Consider the following 14,985-nt stretch of genomic DNA (forward strand, 5'->3'; position numbering starts at 1 on the left):
CTGGGCTTTGGTTTCTGGCTTCTCTTTTTCTTTTCTTTTTTTTTTTAAAGATTTATTTATTTATTTTATATATGTTTATATATGTGTATAATATATATATATATATATATATATATATATATATATATATATATATATATATTTTATATATGTGAGTGCACTGTAGCTATCTTCAGACACACCAGATGAGGATGTCAAATTCTGTTACAGATGGCTTTGAGCCACCATGTGGTTGCTGGGAATTGAACTCAGGACCTCTAGAAGAGTAGTCAGTGCTCTTAACCACTGAGCTATCTCTCCAGCTCCCCTTCCCGCCCCCCATGAATTCTTCCAAGATGGTTTTGAGTATTCACAGGACTCCTTAATCCAGACCTAAAGAACTAGGATCTAACACCGAGCATGGCTCAAAGTGGCTTTGATGACAATTTGTAGTTTCCTGCTGGGTCCTTGGGAGTTGGTGTGACTCCTGCTTCTGACCCCAAGTTTTCAGCCATATGGATCCACATTCCTGTCATCTTTCAGAGCCTTGCAAAGATCACAAGACTTTGACAGGGGCTACATGGTGCTTCCAAAAACCAGGACCATATCCTGGAGTCCATGACTATGCCTTTTTAAAAATAGAGATCTGTACAGATGTGAGAATTTTGGGTGCAGTCATCTTGTATCAACAAGGTGTACTCTAAACCCAGTGACTGGTGACCTCATTAGAGGGAAGCAGAGATAAGGGTATGTGGCTGTAAGCCACAGGACCTGTGAACTAAGAGGAGGAGGACACTTGAGGACTCCCCCTAGGGCCTTCCTGAGGCTCTAGGGGCATATCTTGGAAATTCTGGGAAACAACTGTTGTCTTTGACTACCCTCTAAATCTCCTCACCTTCAGGTTCTTTTATGGTTCTGCCCATGTTAAGGGGCTCTAGCATCCCCTTAGAGGCTGGGCCTGCCAAGTCACTCACATAGCCTTCCCTAGTGTAAGCTGCCAGTGTGGGAACTTGTGCTTGGCAGGTGAAGGAGTACCATTTCTCAGCTGTGCCCAGAGTCCTATAGGGATAGGAGTGCCCCATAGGCTGTCATTCTCTATTTGTGGGATCTGCCCTTCTTATGCTGTACTGGGGGCAGGGGTCTTTGTGGTCAGTCCAGTGCTGGATCAAGAGACCTCTCTGCTCTAGACTAATAGTACAGTGGGACTGCAGGTGGGCAGGGGCACATAGCACTTCTACTAAGCCCTGGACTGAGTTATTGGGGTTGATAGCCTCCAGCCTGGACAGGTGGCACACCCAACCCTGGAGAGGTTTTGGACAAGTAGCCAGCCATCTCTGACCCTGGCTATGAAGGACATTTCCAATGCACACTTAAGGAGCTGGGGATGTAGCTCAGGGGTGGAGTGATTGCTTTTACATTCATAATACCCCGGGCTTGGTTCCTGCACAAAACACCCAGTTTTCACTCCAATGCTGACTCTTGGCTGAGACAGGAGCCCCCATTTTCATGGATTACTTGTCCTTGGTATGTTCTAGAGTACATATTGTATACCAGAGCCAGTTTGTGTAGTGACTGGTTGGGTACAATGAGCACCATGTCTCTCTTCTATAGGTCTTTTATCTGGTGGGAGCACAGATCACTGGAATCCCCGTGTCCTCAGCTTGATCCTTTGCAAAGCTGCTTGTTAATGTTTTTGTATGGTTAAAATGAGGTGATCAAAGTAAAATTTCAGAAATCACACAATTTATTGCCTTACAAAGATTTTTTTTTTGCCTGCATTTTATTTACAATGCTTGAAGAGATGACAGAAAGGGGACCACCTATTATAGAGCACACAATGGGCAGACAAGTTCCTCAACCACACAGAACTTGGAGCACAGCAGGTTTCTTTGGGAGGTGGAGTCCAGTCTCCCTATAATGGTTCTTTGGAGGGAATGGCCTGTCCAGGACTAAGAAATCTGTCAGGGCATGTTGGGTTCGTTCAAGAGGGTAGTGTGTGAGGTAGGGCTTGGCTCTGCTGGACTCAGGCTGTATTGGCCAACTTGAGGTTTGCAGAAGTCTAGGTATTGAAGTAAGCAGCTTGCATATGAGGTCTAAGAGGTTCACTTCTAGTTCTTATCACAGCAAAACTCAAACTCCTCATATAGCAAATGATGTAAGCATTGGGAATCATTCTAGAGCAACAGTTTTAGAAACAGCCTTTTGAAAATTCTCAGACATGGGGACATGGGGGTGATGGGTGGGGTCTTTAAGATTGGGCTATTCAGCATCCAGAGTTAGACTGAAAGACACTCTCTGATCCTAAGAGCCAGAGATGGGATGCATAGAAAGACCATGAGCAGGCTGACAGTGCAGAGCCGTGCAGCCTTCTGCATATTCCTGGGAACCAGTCACTCTCACCTGGTCTGGCACCTTGGCAGCACTGCTGCCCCTGAAACCCATATACCTATTTTCCACTCTGGGTTTGGGCACAATGGTTAGACCTGCTTTTACTCTCCTTGGTTCCATGACCTGAGCATTTTGGAGAGGAGACTTAAGACCAAGGTTTTAGATCTCCTCTTGTCCCATACCAGTGTTGATAGCACTGGGGCTACAGAATCTGCAGGTGACAGCTGACTACAGATTGAAGTCCCTCTGTGTGGAGCCCAGTGGGCTATGGGGGGCAATAGGACCGTGACAGCCCCACTGACTATTCCTGAAAAGGACAGATACAGAGGCCTCAATCTGCTATGGCTATAACAGAAAGCTATTACAGGGTCAGAGGAAGGCAGTCAGGCTCGGGGGGGTGGGGGGTGGCCTGTAGATTTAAACTGTGGTCTGTTTGGATAGAGGGCTTGATGGCCCCAGCTTTGGACAGTTGTGACAGATGGACTAAGGTCTTGTCTCTACCCAGTGTCCATGAGGTGGTGAGGATGTCGTCTCCAGCGGTGATAAGGCCGTGGATGGACGGCATTACCAGACAGTATTAGACAGATGCATCCAGATCTAACCATGTCTGGTAAGACATCCATCAGCAGGCAGTGCATTGTACAAGGGCCTCCCCATCTGGACAGTTTGATTTGATACCTGTAGAGGGAAGGCCAGGGTTGGCTTCCTGCCTGCTCTGGTTCAAGGGCCACTCTTGGGGTTCACCCTTCTAGGACCTGGGGCCACTCTAAGGATTTTCTTACCAGGCCCCAGCTTGGTTGCCTGTTCCTCAAGTGTGGAAGTCTGTGGGTGCAACAGGAGAGTCATCTGCTCACTCTTATTTGGCAAATGCTCGTCATAGCACCTCTTTGGTTTTCTGAATGGCTGTTAGCTTAATGAGTAACATTAAAGCCAGGAACAGACTCCTTCCCCAGGAAGAGCCATCTAGGCTGATGCTGGGTGGGGCTCCCTGACCCTGTACTCTGGCTCCAAGTAAAGAAAGATAAGAAGTAATCTTGGATTCTGGTTTGGGGCAAAGTCCTATTCTGGACAGCCATCGGGAAGGAATGGAGATTCCTTGTTCTTAATTAGGAAACAGCTGATGACATCACAATTCTGTGTACCAGGCTCAGGTCCCCGAACCCACCCTTTCCCATTGGTCCCATAGGCACTGATAATAATATAGTCCTTATGCTAACACTGCTATCCATCATGTCTCCTTAGCTAGCTCAGCATCTTCACTAACCCTCACAGTCTCTCTAGGAATCAATGAACCCCCAAATCTAGCCAGCAGGGGAGTTGGCAAAGGTGGGCATTGCTGCTTTGAGAATGAGTGACAATCCGCTTCTACCCCAGTACCCCTGGCATAGTGAAACCATTCCTTACCCCAGCATGAAGTACTAGACAAGGGTTCCCACCTTGGAGAAAGTCCAGCCCCCACTGACTGCTGAGCTGTAGAACTGAGACAGGCCCTCTGCAAGCCCAGCACACAGCCTTGGCCTATCTGGAGTCCAGGAGTTAGGACAAGTGTGTATCATCAGCCTGTCTTCGGCGAATGGTGGGTCACCTTTGAACATCGTTACCAGACAGTGTTAGAGTCAAACCAAGAAATCCAGCACTGTCCGGTAAGATGCCCACAGAGGCCCAGGTGTGCTTTGGCAGGAAGACACAGGTGGTTTCCACCCTCAGGGAGGCCCAGTGGAGACCTGATACCATGAACAGCCAGAGACTGTATATGCATCGCAATAAGCCAGCAGAGATGTTGACCCTAACTCATACTGTCTGCTTTGTCCAAAGCAAGGGGACTGTGACACATTGGCTCAGTGCACATGTTGGAGGTGCTGTTGGTCAATAGGTCGGTGCTCACTTGATGCAGGAAGGTAAGGTATCCCAGGTTTGAGTAGCCCCACTAGGGGGTCAGTCAGTACACAGCTCCTAGATCTGGGTGAGGCAGTTTTTGGCATGAGGCCCTCTAAGCCCAAGCTGAAACTTAGCCCTTTAGAGTCTTTGTTGCAGTTCCACCCAGCATACACCTGCTAGGTGTGGTGGCAGCACCTGCCTGGGTGTTGTACGCAGAACCCAGGCACTTGACTGTCCTAATTCCCAGGGCATTGGGAGGGGGCACCCCCAGGGCAATGGGAGGAGCCCCTCACCCCAGGATATAGAGTGGCCCTCAGAGGTGCCTGGTTTGGGGGAACTCTCCCTAAAGCCTCCCACCACCCACATCACCAAGGTTAACTCTTTGCCCCATAGCCCTACCTTGGATAAGGTAGGTGAGGTGTGGAACTAGAGCCCCTGGAGGCTGGGATCAGGAGGCGGCTCCATTGCTGCATGCAGGGCTCCGCCGTCATCATTACCAGGCAGTATTAGAGATCAGACACTATCCAATGCTGCCCAGTAAGATGGCCACGGCTGCCCAAGTTGGATATGGAGGCCGCCTAGCAGGGAGTTGAAGATGACTAGATTCCATGGGCAGGGCCCAGATGCCTAAGTGTCCTAATCCCCAGAGCATTGCAGAAGGAGGGTACCCCCTCAGGACAACAGCAGAAAGCCCTTCATTCTCATCTCCAAAGATACATAGTGGGGAGCTCAACAGCTTGAAGTACGTTCTAGTTCTCTTTTGGAAATTAGATGGAAAATAGTTAGGATGGGGGTCTAATGGGCCCTGAAGCCTCTTCTAGCCTTTCTATGAGGCCCAAAGGAAGGACTTAGCACCCATGGCCATAGATAAGCTCCCCTGCCTAGCCAAACCTGGCCTACAGTGGACTAGCTTGGGGTCCAGCTGAGAACTTCGAAGGGTCAAATAGTCCTTCCCAGAGGCTGACAGCCCCAAAGAGCTGGGAGGCAGGCTATGTAGAGCTCCATGTGACCAATGGCCAGGTCAGGATCAGGTCATAGATAGGCCCTCCATCTGAGTATATTCACTACGGAATAGCCTAGACATCAGGCCCAGTCCCATTAGGGTACACAGTGTACTTAAGGTGGATGAGGTTCACTCAGTGGGCCTCTGTCTCCAGGTTACTGTTCAAGTCTACTTTCCTGCCCAGCCTCCTCTTGCCTTTTTCAGGGCCCAAGAAGGATACTGGGACGCGGGACCAGTAGTGGGAATTATTGTCTGATGATTTGGAATCCGACACTTCAAGCATATGGGAAAAGCAGCCCCAGTATAAGTACAATAATCACACACCCATAGACCTGCAGTGCCGCCACATCTGCAGGTAAGTGTTTGGAACAGGAGTACTCTTCGATCCTCTTGTTGCTAAGGACATAGCCTGTAGTCCTCCACACAGAGACAAGGAGCTGAGCACCTGTCCCAAGGATACTTCGGACTGAAAGAGACTCAATCTGTGCCTCTCCTCATCCTAACTCTGTCTTTACAGGAGTACTTCTTCTCATGCTTTTCTGGTTATCTTCTATCACAGACACAATACAGGCGGCTCAAGCCCTGTACTGATTTCCTTGGATCACAACCAAGGTGTCACACTGCCTCCAGGCAGCTGCTGGCTCTCTAGTCTCCCTCCTGAAAGCCAATATTTCTGAGGACCTGACCTGAGCACAGGCTGAGCAGATGGGGATGGACACTCTATAGGAGCCTAGGGTTTTAGAAACTGTCCTAATTCTTTGTCTATCTTCTACAAGGTTCCCTGTGCTCTCAAACACCCATCAGATATACTTCCCTTTCCCTGAACTTTTTTTGTTCTATCCTATCAGATCCATAAAATCGGTGCTTCAAAAGGACTCTCTCTCTCTCTCTCTCTCTCTCTCTCTCTCTCTCTCTCTCTCTCTCTCNCTCTCTCTCTCTCTCTCTCTCTCTCTCTCTCTCTCTCTCTCTTTCTCTCCCCCCCCCCCAGCTTTGGCGAACTAAGTGGAGAACTAAGTGGCTTCACAGCCACAAAGAGAGTGGGAGCTGGATGAGGGTAAGCACCAAGGATGTTGCTTTTCTCCTTCTGGTTGTGTCAAAGAAACAGGGAAAACAAAATGGTATCTAATGATGAGCCTGATAGCCCTGCATCCTTGACTACTCAGGGTGAACACTTCTTAGGGAACATGGAAGGCTAGGGGACCCTGCCAAGTACAAAGCTGGCCAGGCCATAAGCCAAAAGGTCAGATCACCCTGTATACTGAATCCTGTTCTTGCCTAGCAGGCTGAGATATACGGGGACAGGTGCTCAGACAGCAGTGTGTGTGTGTGTGTGTGTGTGTGTGTGTGTGTGTGTGTGTGTAGAACAACCTTCAAAATGCAGATTCTGTAGGTCCTCCAGCAAAATTTAAAGGCTGAACAGACTCTAAAAGTCGTGAGTTTGGTGTCTTGGTGTCAAAGCACTGTTGAGTATGGGAGAGACCCTGCTTTATCCAGCACAGGGGGAAGGGAGAGTCAAAAACATGACAGAACTGCAGCCGCAGGTCAAGAAATGAAAAGCAAAAACAGAGGTTCTATTTGGAGCCTGTGCGGTGCCCATCTGGTCAGCTGTATCTGAAAGTGAGGTTCGGGTCATGGTCCCCACAGCTAATTATCAGCATCTACTAGGCTTAGTTTAGGAAAATTAAAGAATGGATCCAGAAGCCTAGTGCTCCCAAGGCTCCTCTGCAGCAAGCACTCCCCCCCTTTCCAGAGTGCCTTGACCCTCGCCTGCAAGGACAGGGAAAGTTGGGGATTTGTGGCAGAGGAATGCATTTCCAGTGTGAAAAAGTGAGTTGCTGGTTAACTTGCCCAACGGGCCTTAATCAATGGTGAGGCCAGAGAACAAAGCTCTGAAATTCAACCTCTCCTACAGCAGATCAGCCAAACTTAGATGCCAGCGGCTGTGGGAGGGGTAGGGGTGGGGGCAGGAAAGACTTGTCTTGTCTACACTCAGGCTACCTCTTAGAGTCTGTTGGAACTACGTGTCTTCAAGGCAAAGCCGCCATTTCATCCACACAGTGGTCAGCATTGTCCCTTAGCCCTTCGGTTGTGTAGCTCACCCTCCAGGTCCACTGCACTCCTGAATACCAGCCTCCTGCGACTGGGGAACTTCCTTAGGCCATTTTACCTGATCCTAAACACACTAAGAACATCCTGATGAATTGATTTTTGCAAATAAAGTATTGCAAATTACCAAGATGCCTGAAAATTAACAATGGACTATATCCATATTTTATGGCTCATTTGCATTTTCATAAATGCAAAACATTTTGCTTGGTTCAACAATCTACCAATTGGTTCAACATTTTTATCTAGGTTACCAGAAAAATAAAATAAAGCTGAACTACTTTTCCGGATGCTCAGCCTAAAAAGGGCTTAAAATAGTCACCACATATATTAATCAAAACACTGCACTCTTACATCCTATGGATTTTGTTCAAGAACAATAAAACAACATACTCTATATTATGCCTAAAGAAAACTAGGCAACTTTTTCTTCAACATTATCAGCTCCTAAGTTTAAACTCAGAGAGTTGGCCATCTGGGTACAAACTCAGGGCTGAGCATGCCTAGACGCCATAGCACAGTCTAGATGTTCCTCCAACCAGACATTTATATAGCTGGCTATTCATGGCTGCGGTGCTATTTAGCTGTAAGGGGGAAAAAAAATCTTTTAAATGGACTTTGGTCTTGATCCGGAGTAATGGTTTGAGGAACCTGTTCTGTCTTCCCCAGTGTGGTCCTGGCTTTGTTAACACCTCAGAAATGAACAGTGAGAAAAAGCCAGAGTGCAAGACTGACCAATTCTGATTTCACCATTGTCACCAACCTAAAGGTCTCAGGCAGCCTCAGACCACAGGTCCTCTGGGCCATGGCTGCTGACAAAAGCAAGCCCTTTCCAGCACAGAAACCAACAGAGACGATGAGGTCTTCATGCCCGCCAGCCGCACCCTTCCCTGCACCCACCTCTGAGGCGGCAGCCTACCGTGGTGGAAAAAGTATCTCAGGAACAGCAGTGGCTGCTTTAAGAAAGAACCTTCCAGAAGGCTGTATTCTCGGGAATGGCAGGAGTCTGCTTTCTGTGCTCCAGGTGCTTGAACCCACCTGGTCTAAAGATGCCGCCTGTGGACCCCTGGAGGCTCCCAAGCCTAGCCCAAGATGGCTCCACATCTGAATCCCAGCTGTAGCACAGTTGAAGAAGCCGCTTTCTTCTTTGGAAAGGAAGACCTGCTCTACCCTGCTCTGCCTCCCCCAATACACAGTTCACTAGACAGAGGCTGATCTGCAGTCGCAAGTCTGCCACCACCATTCGTCCTACTCCATGTCAAACTCATAGGGGCCCTCCAGCCTCTCCCTACAGAGTGGTATTCTCAGGCCTGTCTGGCCTCCCTCCTGCCTGCCCCTACCTGCCCAAACAGGTTCCTAACAAGATCCTCCACTGCTGTGCAGAGCTACAAGCTGCTCCACCCCCAGTATCGAGGCAGCACTGTGCCTGTGTCTAGAACCCCGTAGGTGGGGTGTAAATTAAGGTTTATAAAGGATATGGAGAGGCTTGGGCATCCATCACCCCCATATACCTGTCAGCAGTGGTGGATAGGGCTGGACGACCAGCTTTGGCATCAACCCAAACTTTTCCCTCAGCCAGGATTCAGCCTCAGGCGTTGTAGCTGGGGTGTCACAGGAAAGAATGACTGTTTCCCCTCCAGGTGAGTCTCAAACACAAAGAAAACTAAGGTGCACAGTGAACTGGCACAGGTCGACAACTCGGGGACAATGAGGAGGAAAGAAACTGCTCTCAGCCAGGAAGGGGGAAGGACAGTGTGGCCTGGGCTCGCCTTACATGTAGCTACTCACCCCGCCCAATGCAGGTGTCTGTTGCCTGCCAGCCAATCTCTGCTCCTGGCCCCCAACAGGTGTGTCCCCCAGGGCTCTGATAGGCTAAGAGGGAGGCAGCTCTGGTGACGCAGGCAAGGGGGCGGGAGGCCCACACATTCCTGCCCCCACCTTGCCCGCCAAGCCCAGGTTGAACAAAAACCAGGGTAGGGAGGCCCCTGTGGGACATGGTGCATGGGCAGCTAATCACCTAGGCCCGGGCTACAGGAGCAGCTGTAGGCAGCAGCTCCTTTCCAGATCCAGGAGCACAGCAGGCTGTTTTAGAAGGGGAAGGTGAGGTCATATATTGTATATATGCACCAGACCTCTCAGGCCCCAGCCCACAACTGTGGCTACTACCTCTGACTGGATACTCATGACCGGAGCTTGAAGAAACTGCGTTCTCCTAGCCCCCCTCGATAAGCAGGTTGCCTTAGAATGCCACAAACACAAATACTGAGGTTATAGGTGTTACTAAGGCCTTCTTTGAAGTAGGACTAGCTTGGTACAAAGCTTACTATAGCCCCAAGGACCCTAATTTGGATAGGGCATTGACTATAGTGTTTTTAGTATAAAGAAAGGCATAATGGTGTTCACCTTTAACCTCAGCACTCCAGGTGGGCCCCTGGAGACCATCCTGATCTACAAAGCAAGTTTCAGAAGCTAGGGCTACCCAGAGGAAACCCTGTCTAAAACAAACAAACAACAAAACAACAAAAAACCCAATAACAATCAGACTACCTTGGAAGGATCTATGGTCTCTGGTTCTGGGGCTGAGAGGTTATGGCCCTAGGGTAGTCTAGGGGTGAAACCACTGAGTCCCCTTCTAAGTGTTCCCCATGACTCCACCAGACATGTTTGTTTCTTAGGCTCCCAGGGGAAGGACCTATAATGAAACGACAAACGACCCCAGCAATTAGCCAAACCAGCAGAAAGATCCCAGGAGGCCCAACTATTTTCCATAACGAACTCAACAGCTCTGCTGGAAACTCCTAATTATGAAAGACCTGTCTCTTGAGCCCTAACACTCGGTATCCCTCTATGCCTAGGAGTAGAGGGAGCACTGTAAGGCCTGCTGGCTCTGTCCTGTGTACAACCTTCAGGTGCAAACTTTCTTCCAGGGATAATGTGGCCAGGGAAGGTAGCCTAAATCCGGTAGTAGTTGCCAGCACCAAATGCTGGAGTTAGGGCATTGCCTTTCAGTTGTCTAGACTAGTCACACGAAAGGTTCTCAGTCTATCGCCTGCCCTAGACACTCTAGTTGAAGCCTCACTTGAGCTCAGCCTCCCTGAACCAAAGGGTTATGCTGAGTGTCACAGCCTGGTCTACATTCCTCACCCATCCTAGAAAAGCTGTCCATACAGCATAGGTGACTTCCTGAAACCCATTTCAGGCTGTCTCTTCTCAGTAATCAGGACACTCAACTCATCCTGATGTTCATTCGGAGTATCTGTGTTTGGGGGACAAGAATAGGGTCGATATACTCCTGGATACTGATCACCTCAATTCTGGGAAGACTGAAGTGTTTCCTTCTGACCCTAAACCTAAGGATGTTTGCCAATAGGCACAGGAACAAGAGAGCTGTTTCTAGGTAACGTCCTGGATCAGGGTTACCTGTTCTTGACTAGTGGGAACTCTCAGTCACTTAACACTGGCCTGAGGCTGAGGTTGTAGATACTCCTCAGGGATAAGGGCAGCCACATCCACAGAACCCTGGGATATAGAGGGCAGGGCAAACAGGAACCTCAGGTAGAGATCCTCAGACCTATGTTCACAGAGCTTAGCTTCGATGTCTGTAACTATCTGCAAAGTACCAAAGAGCTGGGATTAGAGAAGAGGTGTAGTATATTAGCCACAAGGGATACTTGACATACAGGTTAAGGTCTAAGGGCACAGTGTGACTGGGACTGGCTCTATGCTCTAGTAGGAAGAAAAGATTTTTCAGACACTTTCTGCCCTAACTGGGTTTTTTTTCCTTGGTGGATGAGCTTGACAGCAGAGGCACTCCTTGCCAAGGTGGAGGAGACTCTTCCCCAGGGGCCTCCGGCAGGAACATAGCAGCCTGTCTCCCTGTCCTCTGCATCTGTGAAACACTTATGTCCAGCCATTCCTTTGTCTACCCATTCTCTGATACAGGGGATGCTACACCACCCAGCTTCAGTGAAAGAGTACAAATACTGACTGCATTTGTACCCAAAGGCCTCTTCTGTGTCTATGGACACAGTCCTGAGCCCCATTTTATAATGGATCCAGCTCTGAAAGCTCTAATCTCTGCACAGATGCTCCAGTTAAAGACTATTGAGAACATTTCTGTGGCATGTCCTGGGAGAGCCTAACACCCCTGAGGTAACACCCTGTCTCAATTTGGCACAGGATAGGTGAGCACCCTAAATGTCACATGAACACAGATATCTTCTGATGATATTGAAAGGGCTGAGCCTAGATGAGAAGATGATCTGAGAGGCTCACCCAGTTCCTGCTTACACGCACAGGTATCTGACTCTATCTCTAGGTGGGATCCTAGATAAATCATTCTTTCCATCATCAAGAGCTGTGTGCTACCAAGATGAACAGAGAGATGCAGTCAGTCCTAGGTCAGAATGCTGAAGACCTAGTGTAACCTCCCACTCTTTCCCTTTCAAGCACAGCAGAGGTTGCTGTTCAATATAGACTGAGCATCAGAAAGAAGGAACACTCTCAAACTGTAAGCTCAGGTCTCTTCCTTTCTTGTAGCTGTAGCAGAGAACCTCCTGCCTTCACAGTTGCTATTCACATCCATTGCTAGGGAGACAGCATGTTCCACACGAACACAGAAAGCTCTGCATAGTAGTTTGCTCTTTTAGCCTCAAAGTAGAGAGACAACCAATTTTTTTTACAGCAGACTCAATAAAATGGCTCTACCAGGGAGCTGCCAGAGCAGTGAGATGGAGCCCTGCACAGAAGTACCTATAGATGTTCCTCTAGCTTTCTTGGTCCCAGATGGAAATGATCTGGATGAAGCCGAGCTGTGGTCTGTTCTGGCCTAAGCCCTTTACAGAAGTTATGCTGAATGTCTGACAACCCTGTCTGTGAATGTTCTCAGGGATTAAAGTTGTCTTTAAACATTTTCCTTGGCTGTCTTAGAATCTGGACTGGCTCTCCACCGGCTTCTTGCTCCTGCAGTTACCACCCATTGTTCCCCTATCCTTATTGATTTCTCAATAGAATAAAATGACCAGAGCTGTCTGTGTCTGTGCTAGCCAACTGGTCTAGAGAAGGCAAGGCTGCCATAACTCATCATAGGGTTTTGAACAAAATGATCAACCACCTCAGGTTCCCCCTCTGCAGAACTTCCTGCTTGAAGAGATGGAACCTAGGATGGTCATCCAAGTCCAGATCCTGCTTCGTGGTAGGGTTCAGCAGGTCTAGAACAGTTCATCTCTTTCCTATAGATATAAAAAAGATCCTGCTGGGCGGTGGTGGCACACGCCTTTAATCCCAGCACTTGGGAGGCAGAGGCAGGTGGATTTCTGAGTTTGAGGCCAGTCTGATCTACAGAGTGAGTTCCAGGACATCAAGGGCTACACAGAGAAACCCTGTCTCGAAAAACAAAACAAAACAAATGAACAACAACAACAACAAAAAGATCTTACTACCTTGATGGTGCCTAGGTGTTGATGACCAGTTCTGAGCACCCAAATGGATGGGCAGTCTGAGTTGTAGCAGGGTCCACCACCTACCATGTTAAAAAGCATAGGGAGGAGGCCTGGGACTCATGTCTGTCACAGATCTTTTAGGGTAGGAGGAGGAGATCTTCTAGTCTCAGGGGTCCCCTTTCTGTATAATCACTGTAGGTAAGTGGGTATGGGGTACAGTGAGCCAGCTGCTGTGGCCTTGCTTGTCAGTTGAGCCATTTCACAAAACACACCAGGCCAGTCTTCTGCCAGCTGCACTGGGTGTCAGAATCTCTGAATCCAGACAAAGGTTCTGTCTGGCCCACCTGCTGGGCAGGGCATCGTTACCATGGCTGCAGAAGAGGGATAGTGGGTGGGAATCTGTAAGGAAGCTCTCCAGGGACCTGAAAGGCCTGGCTGCTATCCTTTGTAGTCTCTCCTCAGATGAGTCTGAGAGGGGTGTGGCAGAAACCCCCACATTAGTCTGGTTTGGTGGAGTTGGCCTGAGGGAACCCAGCCCCCAGTCCCTCAGCCCTGACCAGGCTGAGGCCTCTTTGGGTGGGGCAGACACAACAAAGGCCCATTGTGCTGGCAGCCAGGCTACTTCCTGCATGGCTGCCAGCCACGCCAGCACCCAGAACAAGCTGAGGAGGGGTCCTATGTGCTGGTAGAGGCTCACCTTCCCTCTGGGACAACCTGGGAGGGAAAAGGAGGGCCCTGGATTCTTTCTTAGGCAATAGCAGACTTCAAGGTTACCTGACTCTGTCGTGTGCTCAGAGATAGCTGCCAACTTGTCCATTTCTGGCTTCTGCTCCAGTGTGAGCATGAAACCTCACTGGTGTTGGGCTCTTCTAACTGCACACCAACACCTGGGCAGATATGAGTAGATGCTAAGAACTCCCTAACCAGACCTATGTAGGGCCTATCTTAAAGCCCTGTACCAGGGAGCTTAACCCAGGTGGATCCAACTCTATTACCTCAGTCTTTGGCTTTTTGCCACACGGAGGAGGGAGCACTGTGATCTCCTGTTGCTCTAGGGAAGGGTTGTTATTTCCTTCACTCATAGTGGACAGTCTGTGCGTTATTTTTGTCTCTCCTGGCACTAGCCAGCACTATCCTGGAACACCTACCATTTCTTTTTAAGACATCTAAGAAGAGCCGGGCGGTGGTGGCGCACGCCTTTAATCTCAGCCCTTGGGAGGCAGAGGCAGGCAGATTTCTGAGTTTGAGGCCAGCCTGGTCTAAAGAGTGAGTTCCAGGACAGCCAGGGCTATACAGAGAAACCCTGCCTCCAAAAACAAAAACAAAAAGAAAAACAAAAACAAAAAAACCCAAAGAAATCTAGGAAGAAAACTTAGCTCATAGAGTAGTTCTGGGGCTTTAACACTCAGGGCCAGAAGAGCCCCAACCCAGTATTTAGGATTCAGGCAAATTGGAGCTCTGCCCAAGAACAAGAGGCACCTATTCTACCTCTTCATGCCTCCAAGTCCCCCCTCTTCCTATACTAATCTGCCTCTTTTCAAGAAGGCCCATGGGGTTGGGGAGACTGGGGTAGTGATAGAGCCCTGGGTCTGTCTTGGACCTGTTTTCTGCCCTAGGTCCATGGGGCAGCATACTGCTTCCCTCCTAAGGGTAGGAACTGACAGGTAAACACACCTGGGGAGTAGCCCAGACACAGAGGTTGCATACATTCATCGTTTTATCCAACCTTCCACCCACTTGTTTCCTGCAGCTCTGCCCATCCACTCAAGGGCCCATAGACTCTTTGGCCATGGAAAACTCATGGCATCAGTGTTCAAGCCCAAAAGGACACCCTGTTAACTTGAAGTCCCTTCACAGCTCAGCTGAGCCATCTTAGAGCATGTGCATCATGTGACCTTAGGCCTGACATTGAAAGGCCTAAAGCAAGGATCCCCAGCTGCACTCCTGAGTAAATCCTGAGCTCCCACCCTCCACCTCTGTGATCTAAGCTTCAAAAACAGTCCAAGTATGTAGTTGGGGCCAGAAGGACAGAACAGACTGTTAATAATATTGGACTAGGCTCTGTAGACAACCTCAGCTTTGACATGTCCACCCTCTCTGCCTGAGCCCTCGACTCTCCTGTGTCTCCCCCAGGCTACCCTGAGGGTTGTGGTACTTACCATAGCATCTTTTGATCTTTTTTTTTTTTTT

At 49.0% G+C, this 14,985-nt stretch overlaps 1 protein-coding gene across 4 annotated transcripts in view; it reads right to left on the reverse strand.

Annotated features, from left to right (window-relative positions):
• The window catches only part of Ttll10 (tubulin tyrosine ligase like 10), a 53,853-nt gene that overhangs the window by 17,499 nt on the left and 21,369 nt on the right, over positions 1-14,985 (reverse strand). The gene's annotated exons all lie outside the window — the stretch shown is intronic.

Source organism: Mus pahari, chromosome 6 (genome assembly GCF_900095145.1).
Source record: "Mus pahari chromosome 6, PAHARI_EIJ_v1.1, whole genome shotgun sequence".
In the NCBI taxonomy this organism is placed as follows: Eukaryota; Metazoa; Chordata; class Mammalia; order Rodentia; family Muridae; genus Mus; species Mus pahari.